Consider the following 17,167-nt stretch of genomic DNA (forward strand, 5'->3'; position numbering starts at 1 on the left):
CGTCTTGCTATGTACTCCTAGCTTCTCTCCCCGTAATGAAACAGCACATTCCTTTTCTCCTCCCTGTATTCCCCATGTCCATTCAACCAGCTCCTGTCCGCCTCTTCTCATTTCGCTTCCAGACAGGAGTTGCCCACCTAGTCTCATATGTCTGCTTGAGCCAAGAAGCTCACTCCTCACCGGTATCGTTATCTATCTTATGGCTCAGAACAATCCCTGTCTGAAGAGTTGGCTTCAGGAATGCTTCCAGTCTTGGGCTAGCAAAGGGTTCGGGGACCGTGACCTCCGGGGTCCCTCTAGTCTCAGTCAGACCATTAACCCTGGTCTTTTTAGGAGAATTTGAGACCTGCATCCCACTGTTCTGCTTCATCAGGGATTCTCTGTTGTGTTCCCTATCAGGGCAGTGATCAGTGGTAGCTGGGCACCATCCAGTTCTTCCGGCCTCAGGCTGATGTAGTCTGTTTTATGTGGCCCCTTCTGTATCTTGGGCTCATCTTTACCATATGTCTTTGGTGTTCTTCGTTCTCCTTTGCTCCAGGTGTGTTGAGACCAATTGATGCATCTTAGATGGCCACTTGCTAGGTTCAAGACCCCAGATGCCTCTCACCAAAGTGGGATGCAGAACGTTTTCTTAATACATTTTCTTATGCCAATTGAACTAATGTCCCCTGAAACCATGGTCCTCAAACCCCTGCTACTCTGCTACGCTGGCCTTCAAAGTGTTTGGTTGTATTTAGGAAACTTCTTTGCTTTTGATTTAGTCCCGTTGTAGCACTCCTGATTTTCTTGTCTTTGCCTCTGTGTGCAGATCTCTCTGGTCCTCTTAGTCCCCACCCTTCTTTAAAAATAAAATACTATATAAGAGAGCAGCCCTGGTGGTGTAGTGGTTAAGAGCTCAGCTGCTAACACAAAGGTCGGCAGTTCGAATCCACCAGCCACTCCTTGGAAACCCTATGGGGCAGTTCTACCCTGTCCTATAGGGTTGCTATGAGTTGGAATCAATTTTACAGCAACGGGTTTGGTTTGGTTTTTGGTATACACAGGAGGCATCAGTTTGCCATAGTTCTTCCTGGAGCCCATTGGCTGGCTTTAGAGTTCTTGGCCTTTCTCTTTAGTGTTACAGATAAAATACAGATAGTTCCCATTAAATTTGAATTTCTGGTAACTAACAATTTTTTGTTTAAGTATGTCCTAAATCATGCATGGGTCATACTTATGCTAACAAAATAGTCTTTATCTGAAATTCAAATGTAACTAAGTGTATATTTTTATTTGCTAAATCTAGCAACTCTGCTTTCTTTTTCCTAATACTCTCCCAGCTTTGTCCTCCTTCCCTGCCCCCTCCTTCTAGGGGAGTTAGGTTGAATTGCCATTTTTGAACAAGAACATTCTGCTATCTCACTGGCTGCAGCAGATGGTTCTCACCGGTGGTAGGGAAGAGATAGGTTTCCATTTGTAACACATTTCTTCCTTTTCCCACCTGAGCAATGACCCGGTGGTTTAAGGTACCCAAGGCACATCAAAGGAGGGGAAATGTGTGGTGCAGAAGGCCCAGCCATGCCCAGGAGAGGCAGCCTGGCATAAAGGAAAGCCTGCAGGCTTGGGAGCTCTGCCACTCAATCTTTGTGTGACCTTGGGCAAATCATTTAATTTTTCCATAGCCCTCAGTTGCTCCATTTATAAATTGGAGTTAAGAATGCATGCCCTGCCTCCTTTGGAGGGCTTCAAAGAAAGGATGTTGAAGCACTTTGCAATCTAAAGTTTGTCCAGACACAAAAGGAAATTCGTTATGTGCCTCAGGATGTCTGTCTACACATAGACACACATACCACACCGTATATCATACCTGGCTATGACTTCTCATGAAAGTGCTGCTAGAAGAAGCCGCCCACAACCCCCACCCAGTCCCTGCCAAGTCATTTCACCCTTCAAATAGTTTACTCTCAACTTCATAAAAGTTCTTTACCTAATCTACTACTGACAGGCTCCTCCCAGACCTGTTTGTAGAGATTTCCTATGAGCTGGATTCAAAGAAGGAGCCCTGATGGCACAGTGGGTAAGCCCTCAGCTGCTAACCAGAAGGTCGGCAGTTCAAACCCACCAGCCAGTCTGTGGGAGAAAGATGTGGTGGTTCACTTCTGTAAAGATTTATAGCCTCGAAAACCCTATGGAGCAGTTCTACCCTGTCGTAGAGGATTACTAGGAGTTGGAATTAACTCAATGGCAGTGAGTTTGGTTTGCTTTGGTTTTGGATTACAAAGACATTTAACCTTGGCTCCTCGAGTTGCAATGGGAACCCTTGACCTCAGTATGGATGAAGAAAAGCTGGATGGCATTCTGGTTTATGGACACTGAGGCCCTCCCTGCCTTTTACTGGCCAGCTGGGGTAGGAGTGAGCTTGGAAAAGGGTTGAAAAAGGCCAGTCTTTGGCAGTGTTGCCGGGCCTTGCTAGCGTTTTTCCAGCCTTTTGAATTCCTGTGATCCCTGAGCAACCTCTCTGGAAATTTCTAATGGAGGTGTGAAGAGTGTGGGACTGGGCTAGTAACTGATGCCTGGAGAAAGGAGGATGGAAATATCCCACTGTCTAAACAGTGAGACCTGCAGATACATCCAGACAGATACAGTCAGATTCTGTTTCTCAGGTTTCTAATATATTTGATAAAGAGCCTGGGACCAGAGCCTCACCCAGAGAGCACTCTGCTGTGAGGGCAGATGAGAACCTGCCCCTGGCTACACCAGGAGCTCAGCCCCCAAGTTGTACTATATGGTGTTGTTCTCTGTGACCCCTGTTGGTGCAACGGTTAAGGTGGCCGCTAACTGGAAAATTGGTGGTTCAAAACCACCCAGCTGCTCTGCAGGAGGAAAACCTGGAGTTCTGCTCCCATAAAGATTCCAAAACCAAACCTGTTGCTATAGAGTCGATTCCGATAGCAACCCTATAGGACAGGGTAGGACAGCCCTATAGAGTTTCCAAAGCTGTAATCTTCACAGAAGCAGGCTGCCACATCTTTCTTTGAGCAGCTGATGGGTTCCACACGCCGACCTTTTGGTTAGCAGCTGAGTGCTTAACCACTGTGCCCACCAGGGCTCCTTCCAGTAAAGATTACAGCCTAGAAAACTCTATGGGGCAGTTCTACCCTATTACCTGGGGTCTCTGTGAGTCGACAATCAACTTGAAGGCACCTAACAACAACTCCGAGAGGCAATAGAGAGCATAGTGGTTTCCAGCAAGGAAACAGATGGCCTGGGCTGGATTCCTGTTCCGCTTCTTAATTAGCCGTGTTTAACCGTGAACAGGTTACTTGTGCCTCAGTTTCATCTGCTATAAATTTAGAGATAATAACTGCATCTACCCTTGTGGTGAGGATTAAATGAGTTAACATATGTCTAGTGTTTAAAATGATGCCTGGGGCCTAATAAGTGCATTAGTCATTCTTATCCTGTATTCATTTCTTGACTTCACCAATATAAGGGCCGAGGCTGTGCCTTATACTTTTGTACCCTCCTTAGTGTATAGATTGTACTAGATGTGAGGTGGAATCAGAGAATGTGAGAGCTTGAAAAGACCTCAGAGATCAGAGCATCAAAGCACCATTGACAGAGGGAGAGGAGAGTGGGGAAACCATGGCTGCAGGCCTCCAGAGAACAGAGAAATGTTTTCTGTGTGTCCCCAGGGGTACCTTTTTATCTCTTCAGATCCAGGCTGAAGAAGAGAGCAAGTGTCCCTTGTCATATTCACTCAGCACACATTTATTGAGTCCTTGCTCTGTGCCTTCAAAGGAGTCAAGTAAACAGACATTTAAACAGATGATTGCCACAGAGTAGTGACTGAAGCAGTGGAGGAAGTACAGGGTGCTTGGGCACATCGAGCAAGGGGCACACCTTTAGTTAGGATTACTTTCAGCTGGGCCTAGCAGAAACCCCACTCCAGGGCTAAAGCATTAGGAGTTTATATTTTCCACGTAACAGGAGAAATGGAGGTAGGTGAAACAGGATTGCTATGGTGGTTCCCTGGTGCCTTCAGGAACCCAGAACCTTCTTCTCCTCACCTTAGCTTTCATCCATATGTTTGCAGTATGTGTGCTCCATTCCCAGAAATTGCATCTGAGTTCCAGGTGGAAGGAATGGGAAGGACAAAGCAAAAGAAGGCAAATATGAGTCCAGACTATTCCTTTTTGGTGAAAAACCTTTCCCCAGAAGTTCCACCCAGCAGCTTCCTCGTACATCTTGTTGGTCAGGACTGCATCACATGATTGCTTCTGGCTGCGAGGGAGTCTTGGGAAATAAGTATTTCTAACTGAGTACATTACCACCCTGAACAGAATTGGGATTCTCTTAGGAAGAAGGGAAGAATGAGTTAAAGAAAACAAACAGTTGCCATTGAGTCGAATTCAGCTCTGCATTCTGAAAGATTTTGATGACTGTGACTTTTTGGAAGCAGATTGGCAGGCCTTTCTTCTGAGGTACATCTGGGTGGGTTTGAGCTGCCAACCTTTTGGTTAGTAGCCCAGTGCATAACCATTTGTGCCACCTAGGGACTCCTGGAGAATGGCTAGAGGGTAGTTAATTGTGCAACATCTGCCAGAGACAACTAACTCCTGGGTAACGGGTTGGAAGTTGCACAGAGAAGGATTTTTGGAGGCTGTGATGCCAGGGAGGAAGCTTACAAAATAAAAAGGAGTTACACAGGTGAAGCAGGGTGGGGTTACAGGCATTTCAGGAACATGAGACAGCATGAGTATGTTAATTAAGCTGCTGTAGTAAACTAGAAAATATATAATGGCTTAAAGATGATGGAAATTTGTTTCTCACTAATGGAAATTCCAAATTGGTGGATGGCTCTCCTTCATGCTTTGATTCAAGGAACCAGGTTCTTTACATCTTATGCCTCTGCCATCTTCAAATGGGGCTTCTAAAGTTGCTGTGTTCCTTGGAAGGGGAAAGAACATGGAGGATAGCATGTGGGAAGTTTTATGGGGGCAGGCCTGGAAGTGGCATATATATCACTCTTGTTCATATTCCATTGGCTAGGCCAAAACCAAACCCAGTGCCGTCAAGTCAATTCCGACTCATAGCGACCCTATAGGACAGAGTAGAACTGCCCCCATAGAGTTTCCAAGGAGTGCCTGGCGGATTTGAACTGCCGACCCTTTGGCTAGCAGCCATAGCATTTAACCACTACGCCACGAGGGTTTCCCCATTGGCTAGAGCTTGTTTAAACAGCCACATCTACCTGCAGGGGAGACTGGGAAATATAGTCTAGCCATATACCTAGTGTATTAACTTTCTAGGACTGCAGTAGCAAAGAACCACAATCTGGGTGGCTTAAAATGACAGAAATTTGGAGTTTAAAAGTTTTGGAGATTAAAAGTCTGAAGTCAAGGGGTCAGCAGGGCCATGCTTCCTCTGATGGCTCTAGGGGAAGATCCTTCCTTGCCTCTTCATAACTTCTGGTGGTTGCCTGCAGTCCTTGGCTTATAGACACATCACTCCAGTCTCTGTCCCCATCATCACATGGCATTCTCCCTCTCTGTGTCTCTTCTCCTCTTTTTATAAGGACATGAGTCATATTGGATTTAGGGCCTACTCTACTCCAGGATGACCTCATCTTAACGTGATGACATCTGCCAAGACCCTATTTCCAAATAATGTCACATTCACAGGTACCAGAGGTTAGGACTTGAACATATATTTTGGGGAGGACACAATTCAACCAACAATACCCAGGAAGAATACCTAACCAGTTTCTGCTGTAACGATTAGGAGATGAGAAAATGTACAGTGGGAAATGAGGTAAGACCACAAGCAGTATGGTGTTGCTGAAGTTCAAGGCAGAGTGGTAAGGATGAGATCAGAGGTGTAGATAGGAACCAAACCACAATACCAGATACTGCTTTTTAAGCTTCTATTCTATGCCTGGGAAGCCCTGGTGGTGTAATGGTTAAGTGCAATGGCTGCTAACCAAAGGGTCTGCAGTTCGAATCCACCAGGCGCTCCTTAGAAACTCTGTGGGGCAGTTCTACTTTGTCCTATAGGGTCGCTGTGAGTTTACTCTATGCCCAGGCAATGTGCTTGGTAATCTCAACTATGATAAGGAATCTGACCTTTGGGAAAAGGGGGGAGGGTCTTCTGTGTTTGTGTGTGTGTGTGTATGTGTGTGTTACAGTCCTATTTCCTAACAGGTATATAAAGCTTCATTGTGTGCAAAATACATTTACATATATAGTATTTAATACTTAAAGAATTTGGTGAGGAAAATATTACCATCATCCCCATTTTACAGTTGGACAAAACTGAGGCTTTGAGAGGTTTAAGAACTTGTCCAAGGTTAGACAACTCCACCTCTTAATAAGCATTGTTATCTACTATATTATACTCCTCTCAAAGAAGGTCTCATGTATCACAGTACGGAGCCTAGACTTGATCCAGAATGTGTTGGAACCCTGGGATAATGGCCATGAACTTGGAAGATGTCATTCTTTTTTTTTTTTGGTGGGAATATGCACAACTAGACATCCATCCATCCGCAATTCCTACATGTGCTGTTCAATAACATTGGTTACGTACTTCACAATGTGACACCATTCTCACTATCTCTGTCCATATTGTTACACCATCATTAATTTAGACTCTCTCCCTTGAAGTTCTCATCTGTGCTTTAGATTAACTGTTGTCAGCTTAAACTCATATAGATAATTCTTTATAAGAGTGCAATGCTCAAGGCAAATATTCTTTATTAATTGATGTAAACCATTGTTTAGTTTACTGATGGTTTTGTGGAACAGCTTTGGTTCAAGGTTTAAAGATTATTTCCAGGCAATAGATTCAGGGGTCTCCCCAGTCTCGACAGATCCAGTAAGTCTGGTTTCTATATGAATTTGAAGTTCTGTTTCCTGATTTTCCTCCTTTTGATCATGATTCATCTATTGGATCCTTGATTAAAATGTTCAGCAATGGTAGCTGGATACCATCCATTTCTTCTGGTCTCATGGCAATGGAGGTAGTAGTTCATGGAGTAAGCCATCCTTTTCTGGTGCCAAAACTGGGCTCCCTCGGACTGGCTCAGACTTGCTTATAATCAGTGGTATCAGAAGATAAGGAAGAACTGCATGAAACCGTGGACTCATCCTTCAGGCAGCGCATGGCTCTCCCAGGCTTGAAGAACTCCATTTTCAGAGGCATGGGGGAGAGGGGCACGGAAGCCCAGAGTGACCCCATTTAGAACCTTACAACTCTCCTACCACCCCCAATTGCACTTCCTCTGCAGCCTGGAGGAGAATGTGGAGCTGATGAGACTGTGCTCATAGACCAGAAGAACTAGATGGTGCCCGGCCTCCACCACTGACTGGGGTCACAATAGATGGTCCTGAATAGAATGGGAGAAAAAGGTAGAACCAAACTCAAATTCTTAAAAAAGGCCCGACCAACTGGACCACTTGAGACCAGAGGACTCCCTGAGACTATCACTTGAGATACTCTTTAAACCTTGAACCGAAACGATCCCTTGAGATCACCTTTTAGTGAAATAGCAGAGTTTGGCACACAAAATAAAGGTTATTACCCATAAGAACAGTGCTCTTCTAAAAAAACCCATCTGTATAGGACTAAAAGGTCAATGTTTACGCTAAAGCAAAGATGAGAAGATAAGGCCGTAGGGAAAGGAGACTACTGGAAATGGAACAACCAGAACGCAATTAAAGAGAAAGCTGACATGTTGTAATAAATGCAACTAATGCCACTGTTATGGTTTGAATTGTGTACTCCAAAAATGTGTGTCAACATGGCCAGGCCATGATTACCGGTATCGTGTCGCCGTCTACCATTTTGTCATCTGGTGTGATTATCCTACATGTTGTAAATGCTTTCTCTATGATGTTAATGAGGCAAGATTAGAGGCAGTTATGTTAATGAAGCAGGACTCAATCTACAGGACTAGGTTATATTTTGAGTCAACCTCTTTTGAGATATAAAAGAGAGAAGTGAGCACAGGGACAGGGGTACCTCATGCCACCAAGAAAGTAGCACCAGGAGCAGAGCGTGTCCTTTGGACCCAGGTTCCTTCGTTGAGAATCTCCTAGACCAGGGGAAAACTGATGACAAGGACCTTTCTCCAGAATTGATAGACAGAAACCATTCCCCTAGAGCTGGCACCCTGAATTTAGACTTCTAGCCTCCTAAACTTGAGAGAATAAATTTCCCTTTATTAAAACCACCCGCTTGTGGTATTTGTGTTACAGCAACACCAGATAATTAAAAACAACAACAACAACAACAAAAAAGCCCATTGCAGTCGAGTCGATTCCAACTCATAGCGACCCTACAGGATAGAGTAGAACTGCCCCATAGGGTTTCCAAGGAGCAGCTGGTGGATTCCAACTGCGAACCTTTTGGTTAGCAGCCTGAGCTCTTAACTACTGCACCACCAGATAGCTAAGATAATCATTAAACAATTTGTGTGGAAATTGTCAAATGGGAACCTAACTTGCTGTGTAAACTTTCACCAAAAACACAATAAGATGTTATTAAAAACAAACAAAGACTGCACTCATCTAAAGTGAGAAAGGAAATGACCTGAGGTGGGCGATGGCCTAGGCCATGACTGGGCTGGGAAAAGAGAGAGAGGGGAGCATAACAGGGGCCAGGTAGGGCCGACTTGTGGATTAGGTACAGTAGGCACAGAGCCTAGGCTCACACGACTTTCAGGGGCCCTGAAAATATTTTGATTTCTTTTAAAATCAGAAGAAGAAAAAAAGAGAACTTTAGGTTGGAAGTTTTTAATATGTAATAATCTATTCATCTATATACCAATAAGTTAAAATTTTAATATATATTTTAATGGCATAAGGATTCTTGGGTGTCACAAACAGTTAACATGCCTGGCTGCTCACCGAAAGGTTGGTGGTTTGAGTCCACCCAGATGTGCCTCAGAAGAAAGGCCTGGCAATCTAATTCCAATTGAAAACCCCATGGAGCACAGTTCTACTCTAATACTTGGAGTCTCCAAGAGTCTGAATCAATTTGATGGCAACTGGATCATGACCATCAAGGGTCCCACAAAGGCAAAAGTGCTAAGTTTATGAAAGTCATAATGAGATTAATTGGTGTGGGAGAGGGAGGGGAAGGAGAGTAGCGGTATGGCGGTATGCGTGTGTGTGTGTGTGTGTGTGTGTGTGTGTGTGTGTGTGCGTGTTATATTTTTTGACAGAGACCCAGGACCCAAGACTTCAGGCTGTCAGCCATCTAGCTAGTAGATTTAGGATGTACTTAAAGTCCAGCCTGACAGCGTGTATCTCATTGCCCTCCTGGCACCATGACAGACTCTAAGGAACTCAGAGCCTAGAACCTGGTGCCCAGTACCCTGCCATTACAAGAGCTGTCACCCCTCCCTTCCTGGCTTAGGGCCCACAGCCCTGAAATCACACTTGTGTGGGAGCAGGGCACAGGGCAGCAGGATTGACTAATCCTTGAAATAGCTCCAGGAGGATTATCCCAGTCTCGATCAGCTGCAGGGCAGCCAGGCTTGTTCCAAGGAAGGGGGAGACAGAGTGAGGCCACAGCAGGGTGGCTGCCCAAAGCAGGAAGGCTGGGTAGGTGGACACAGTGCAGAGGCTTCCTGGCTGGGGGAAGCAGGAAAGGGTCCTAAGGGGGCGGGGCTAAATATCAGAGACAGGATTATGCAAACAAGGCCAATTCTAGCTACCGATCTGAAGCTTGAAAAAACTCAGCCTGGGGAAAGAATTTAAATTATAAAAATTTGAAAGTATGAAATGTGAAATAATCCCTTCAGGTGCTTATTTAACAACCAAATCATTCCAACACGATGAACCATATGTGAAATGTCCTCCCCCCGACCCGCGCATGCCCAGCCGTAGGCACCTTCTCTCACCCACACCGCCACCCATACTCTAGCACCTTCCCTGTCCTCCTTCCCAATGGGTAAGACACTCCCAATCTCATCAACCAAAAACAAGAACAAAAACACCCAAACGCATTGCAAAAAAACAAACCCGTTCCTGTCAAGTCCATCCAGACTCTACCCAGTGGAGACCCTAAAAACAAAACAAAACAAAAAAACCAAACGCACTGCCCTGGAGTAGATTCTGACTCATAGTGACCCTGCAGGACAGAGTAAACCTGCCCCAAAGGATTTGCAAGGAGCAGCTGGTGGATTCCAACTGACGACCTGTTGGTTAGCAGCCAAACTTTTTTTTTTTTAATTGTGGTTTAAATGAAATTTTACAAATCAAGTCAGTCTCTCATACAAAAATTTATTTACGCTTTGCTATATACTCCTAGTTGCTCTCCCCATAATGAAAGATCACACTCCTCTCCACCCTGTACTCCGGTGTCCATTCAGCCAGCTTCTGACTCCCTCTGCCCGCCTATCTCCCTTCCAGACAGGAGCTGCCAACATAGTCTCACTTTTCTACTTGATCCAAGAAGCTCGCTCCTCACCAGGATCATTTTCTATCTTATAGTCCAGTCCAACCCCTGTCTGAAGAGTTGGCTTTGGGAATGGTTCCAGTCTTGGGCTAACAGAAGGTCTGGGGACCATGACCCCTGAGGTCCTTCTAGTCTCAGTGAGACCATTAAGTCTGGTCTTTTTACGAGAATTTGAGGTCAGCATCCCACTGCTCTCCTGCTCCATCGGGATCTCTGTTATGGTCCCTGTCAAGCAGCCGAACTCTTAACCATTGTGCCACCAGGAGCTCCAAACCCATTGCAGTCCAGTCTAATGCCAATGCATAGCTGCACTATAGGTCCCTATAGGACAGGGTAGAACTGCCCCATAGGGTTTCCAAGGCTGTAAATCTTTACGGAAGCAGACTGCCACATCTTTTTCCCCGCAGGATGGCTAGTGGCTTCAACCCAGCCCAGCGCTTAACCACTTTGCCACCAGGACTCCTTTCTCATAAATCAAGCAACTGCTAAAATTCTACCTCCGCCCGTGAGTTCTCCTGGGGTGACAGGAAGACAAGAGACAATTTCCTTGAGCCCATGCAGTGGGAGGGGTGATGGTGGTGATGGAGATGCCACCTTCTCTGGAAGGTTAGTCTGTCTTAGTCTGGAAGCTTAGCTGAAACCTGTCTTCCATGGATGACCCTGCTGGTATCTGAATACCTGTGGCATAGCTTCCAGCATCACAGCAACATGCAAGCCCCCATAGTAGGACAAACTGACACGTGGGGCGTGAATTTGCCTAGAGCGGAAGTAATCAGTATGTAAATTGATTTTCTGGTATGCTAATGTTTATGCATAAAGAGGATAATCTAGACAGGATGGTCTGGTGATAAGTGGGCCAGGGGAGCCAGGGGTGGGTGGCCTGGGTGAGGACGGCAAAGGAGAGGAACTAGTTCAGATTGCCAGGAGCTCCTGCTACTGGAGAAGGGGCAGAGAGAAAGGAAAGAAAGTCATTTGAATTTCTGGCTAGAGAAGTAGGGAACTGTAGGGTCATGGTGAGATTTGGGTGACTATGGAAAGAACTGAAGCTGAGTGAGGCCCAGACTGAAAAAGCCTACACTCTGGTAGCCCCTAGCTATGTGCTATTGAGCCCTTGAAATGTGGCTAGTGCAGCTGAGGAACTGAATTGTTCATTTGTTTATTTATTTATTTAACTTTAGAGTCATACCTCCATTTTCATTCAAACAGGGTTGTTCTTAACTTGTCTGTTTTTTTTTTTTTTTTACGGAAGATTTTTAAAAAATTTATTTATTGTGCTTTAGGTGAAAGTTTATAGATCAAGTCAGTCTCTCATACAAAAAGCCATACATACACACCCCACTGTGCACTTCCAGCTGCTCTCCCCTCAATGAGACTGTGCATCCCTCCTCTCTACCCTGTAATCCCCGGGTCCATTCAACCAGCTCCTGTCCCCCTCTTCCTTCTCATCTGGCTACCAGACAGGAGTCACTCACATAGTCTCATGTGTCTACTTGAGCCATGAAGTTCACTCCTCACCAGCTTCATTGTCTATCTTATAAAAGTCCAGACCAATCCCCGACTGTAGAGTTGGTTTTGGGAATGGTTCCAATCTTGGGCTATCTATCAAAGGGTCCGGGGACTATGACTGTCAGGGTCCCTCTGGTCTCAGACAGACCACTAAACCTGGTCTTTTTACGAGAATTTAAGACCTGCATCCCACTGTTCTCCTGCTCCATCAGGGATTCTCTGTCATGTTCCCTGTCAGGGCAGTGATTGGTGGTAGCCAGGCACCATCTGGTTCTTCCGGTCTCAGGCTGATTGAGTCTCTGGTTTTGTGGCCCTTTCTGTTTCTTGCGCTCATATTTTCCGTATGTCTTTGGCGTTCTTCATTCTACTTTGCTCCAGATGGGTTGAGATCAATTTATACATCTTAGATGTCCACTTGCTAGCATTTAAGTTGCAAGATGTTTTCTTAATACATTTTGTTATGCCATTTGACCTAGATGTCCCCTGAAACCATGGTCCCCAGACCCCCATCCCTGCTGCTCTGGCCTTCAGAGCATTTGGTTGTGTTCAGGAAAATGCTTTTGGTTTAGTCCAGTTATACTGACTATCCCTGTGTTTTGTGTTGCCCTTCCCTTCACCTAAAAAAAAATTTTGTCTACTATCTAGTTTTTTTTTTTTTCTAGTTAGTGAATATCCCTCTCCCTCCCTCCCCACCCTCGTAACCGTCAAAGAATATTTTCTTCTGTGTTTAAACTGTATCTAGAGTTCTTATAGTAGTGGCCTCATACAATATTTGTCCTCTTACAAATGACTAATTTCACTCAGCATAATGCCTTCCTGATTCCTCCATGTTGTGAAATGTTTCACAGATTCATTGTTGTTCTTAATTGCTGCATAGTATTTCATTGTGTGAATATACTGTAATTTATTTATCCATTCATCCACCGATGGGCACCTTGGTTGGTTCCATCTTTTTGCTATTGTAAACAGTGCTGCAATAAACATGGGTGTGCATGTATCTGTTCGTGTGAAGGCTCTTATTTCTTTAGGGTATATTCCAATCAGGCGCCGGTCGGAGATGTCATAGCTGAAAATTTTTTCCCAATCTGTAGGTGGTCTTTTTACTCTTTTGGTGAAGTCTTTAGATGAGCATATGTGTTTGATTTTTAGGAGCTACCAGTTATCTAATTTCTTTTCTGGTGTTTGTACGTCATTAGTAATGTTTTGTATACTGTTTATGCCATGTATTAGGACTCCTAGTGTTGTCCCTATTTTTTCTTCCATGATCTTTATCGTTTTAGATTTTATAACTTGTCTATTTTTAAATTTTTTTTAAATTGATACTCCATTTATTGGAAAACTTTTACATATGCTTGACACAACTTAGGTATATGAATCTACTTCTTTGATGTAAATGTGTGAACTCTAAATACAGACCAAGTATTTAGATGAAAAAAAGTCCCTGAATGGCACAAAAGATTAAGAACAGGCTACTAATGGAAAGATTGGCTAGTCTGGCCTGGCCATCTGCTTTCAACTCCATGGCAATTGGTTTATTTAGATGAGAATTTAGAATCTGTGTTGAGATGTAACTCAACATGCTGTTGTTGTTAGGTACCATGGAGTCATTTCTGACTCAAAGCAACCCCTATGCACAGCAGAATGAAACACTGCCCAGTTCCACACCATCCTCACGATCTTTGTTATGCTTGAGCCCATTGTTGCAGTCACTGTGTCAATCCGTCTCATTGAGGGTCTTCCTCTTTTTTGCTGACCTTCCACTTCACCGTGAGGCCCTTCTTCAGGGACTGAGTAAAATACACAGTAGGTTTCTATGGCTCAGTATGAAAAAAAAAAGGATTTTAAACATCCATTAGTAATTTTTATATTATTACATGTTAAATGTTAATATTTTTGATATATTGATCTAAATAAATGTATTATTAAAAATTAATTTCATCTTTTTGAAATGCTTTCTCTAATGTGGATACTAGAAATTTTAAAATGACACATGTTGCTCACAAAGTCAGTCAGCTAGCAACACTATCTAGTTCCAAAACAGTTTCATCACAACAAAAAGAAATCCCATACCCAGCCAGAATGCTCCTTAGAAGGAAGGATGGCGAGACTTTATCTCACATATTTTGGACATGTTACAGGAGGGACCAGTTCCTGGAGATGGACATCATGCTTGGTAAAGTAGAGGGTCAGCGAAAAAGAAGACTCTTCTGCGAAATGGATTGACACAGTGGCTGCAACAATGGGCTCAAGCATGACAACTTTGTGAGGATGGTGCAGAACCAGACAGTGTTTCTTTCTGTTGTACTTAGGGTCACTGTGCATCAAAACCGACTCCACAGCACCTAACAACTACTCATTAGCCACCATTCTCCCCTTCCCCAGCCCCTGGCAACCAATAATCTACCGCTTGTCTCTATGGACATCTTGACTGCAGCCTTACAAAGAACTCAGTTAAGCCATGTTCAGACTCCTGATCAATAGAAACTGTGAGAGATTAAATAAATGTGTGCTGTTTTAAGCCTCTAAGTCTGTGGTAATATTGTTATTCAGCCGAGATAACCAATCCAGATGTTGGTACCGGAAGTGGGGTGCTGCTATAACAAATACTTAAAAATGTTGGAGTGGCTTTGGAACTGTGCAGTGGGCACAGGTTAGAAGATTTTTTTTTTTTCTTTTGGTGAGCGTATACACAGCCAAAGATTCACCATTTCAATAATTTCTACATGTAAAATTCAGTGACACTAGTTACATTCTTCAAGTTGTGCTACCGTTCTTACTATCTTTTTCCACACTATTCCATTGCCATTATCTTAAACTCACTGCCCCCTAAGCTTCCATCCAACCTTTTGAGTTGCTATTGTCAATTTGATCTCACACAGATAATTCTTTAGAAGAGCACAATGCTCAAAGAAGATGTATTTTACTAATTAAAGTAAGCTATTTTTTCATTCAAAGAAGAATTTAGGGAATAGTTTTGGTTTAAAGTTTAAAGATTATCTCAGGGCAATAGTTTCAAGGGCTCATCTAGCTTCAATAACTCCAGAAAGCCTGGATTCCATTGAAAATTTGAAATTCTCTTCCATACTATTCCCCCTTTTGATCAGGATTCTTTTATAGAAAATTTGATCGAAACATTCAATAATGGTGAGGCTGGAAGAATTTTGAGGAGCATGGTAGAGCAAGCTAAAATTGTCTTGAGCTGACTGTTGGTAGAAATCTAGATTTGAGGGATGCTACCAGAGAGCACTCCAAGGAACTGAAGATTTTATTCATAGAAGATAGAGAAAGGGGGGTCCTTGTTATATATTGGCAGAAAGCTTAGAAAAATTATCTCCCACAGTTATGGGGAAAGCAGAATGTGTAAGTGGTAAATTAACTATCTAGCTGAGAAAATTTCCAAATGTTTCAAAATGTTGAAGGTGCTGCCTGATTTCTTCTTGCTACTTATAGTAAAATGTGAAAGGAGATAAATGGAGAAAAAAAATTGTTTTAAAAAAACTTAAGATGGAGAAACAAATCACCAACTTCATATGGAAGGGAAAGAAGCCCCGGATAAGTAAAGCATTACTGAAAGAGAAGAAGAAAGTGGGAGGCCTCACTCTATCTGATTTTAGAACCTATTATACAGCCACAGTAGTCAAAACAGCCTGGTACTGGTACAGCAACAGACACGTAGACCAATGGAACAGAATTGAGAACCCAGATATAAATCCATCCACATATGAGCAGCTGATATTTGACAAAGGCCTAGTGTCAGTTAATTGGGGAAAAGATAGTCTTTTTAACAAATGGTGCTGGCATAACTGGATATCCATTTGCAAAAAAGTGAAACAGGACACATACCTCACACCATGCACAAAAACTAACTCCAAGTGGATCAAAGACCTAAACATAAAGACTAAAATGATAAAGATCATGGAAGAAAAAATAGGGACAACACTAGGAGTCCTAATACATGGCATAAACAGTATACAGAACATTACTAAAAATGACGAAAAGAAACCAGATAACTGGGAGCTCCTAAAAATCAAACATGTATGTTCATCTAAAGACTTCACCAAAAGAGTAAAAAGACCACCTACAGATTGGGAAAAAATTTTCAGCTATGACGTCTCCGACCGGCACCTGATCTCTAAAATCTATATGATTCTGTTAAAACTCAACCACAAAAAGACAAACAACCCAATCAAAAATTGGGCAAAGGATATGAACACGTGCTTCACTAAAGAAGGTATCCAGGCAGCTAACAGATACATGAGAAAATGCTCTCGATCATTAGCCATTAGAGAAATGCAAATTAAAACTATGATGAGATTCCATCTCACTCCAACAAGGCTGGCATTAATCCAAAAAACACAAAATAATAAATGTTGGAGAGGCTGTGGAGAGATTGGAACTCTTATACACTGCTGGTGGGAATGTAAAATGGTACAACCACTTTGGAAATCTATCTGGTGTTTTCTTAAACAGTTAGAAATAGAACTACCATGCAACCCAGAAATCCCACTACTCAGAATATATCCTAGAGAAATAAGAGCCTTTACACGAACAGATATATGCACACCCATGTTTATTGCAGCACTGTTTACAATAGCAAAAAGCTGGAAGCAACCAAGGTGTCCATCAACGGATGAATGGTTAAATAAATTATGGTATATTCACACAATGGAATACTACGCATCAATAAAGAACAGTGACGAATCTGTGAAACATTTCATAACATGGAGGAACCTGGAAGGCATTATGCTGAGTGAAATTAGTCAGAGGCAAAAGGTCAAATATTGTATAAGACCACTATTATAAGATCTTGAGAACTAGTATAAACTGAGAAGAACACATTCTTTTGTGGTTACGAGAGGGGGGGAGGGAGGGAGGGTGGGAGAGGGTTATTTACTGATTAGTGAGTAGATAAGAACTACTTTAGGTGAAGGGAAGGACAATACTCAATACAGGGAAGGTCAGCTCAACTGGACTGGACCAAAAGCAAAGAAGTTTCCAGGATAAACTGAATGCTTCGAAGGTCAGCGGAGCAAGGGCGGGGGTTTGGGGACTATGGCTTAAGGGGACTTCTAAGTCAATTGGCAAAATAAATTCTATTAAGAAAACATTCTGCATCCCACTTTGAAGTGTGGTGTCTGGGGTCTTAAATGCTAACAAGCGGCCATCTAAGATGCATCAATTGGTCTCAACCCACCTGGATCAAAGGGGAATGAAGAAC

Source organism: Loxodonta africana, chromosome 4 (assembly GCF_030014295.1).
Source record: "Loxodonta africana isolate mLoxAfr1 chromosome 4, mLoxAfr1.hap2, whole genome shotgun sequence".
In the NCBI taxonomy this organism is placed as follows: Eukaryota; Metazoa; Chordata; class Mammalia; order Proboscidea; family Elephantidae; genus Loxodonta; species Loxodonta africana.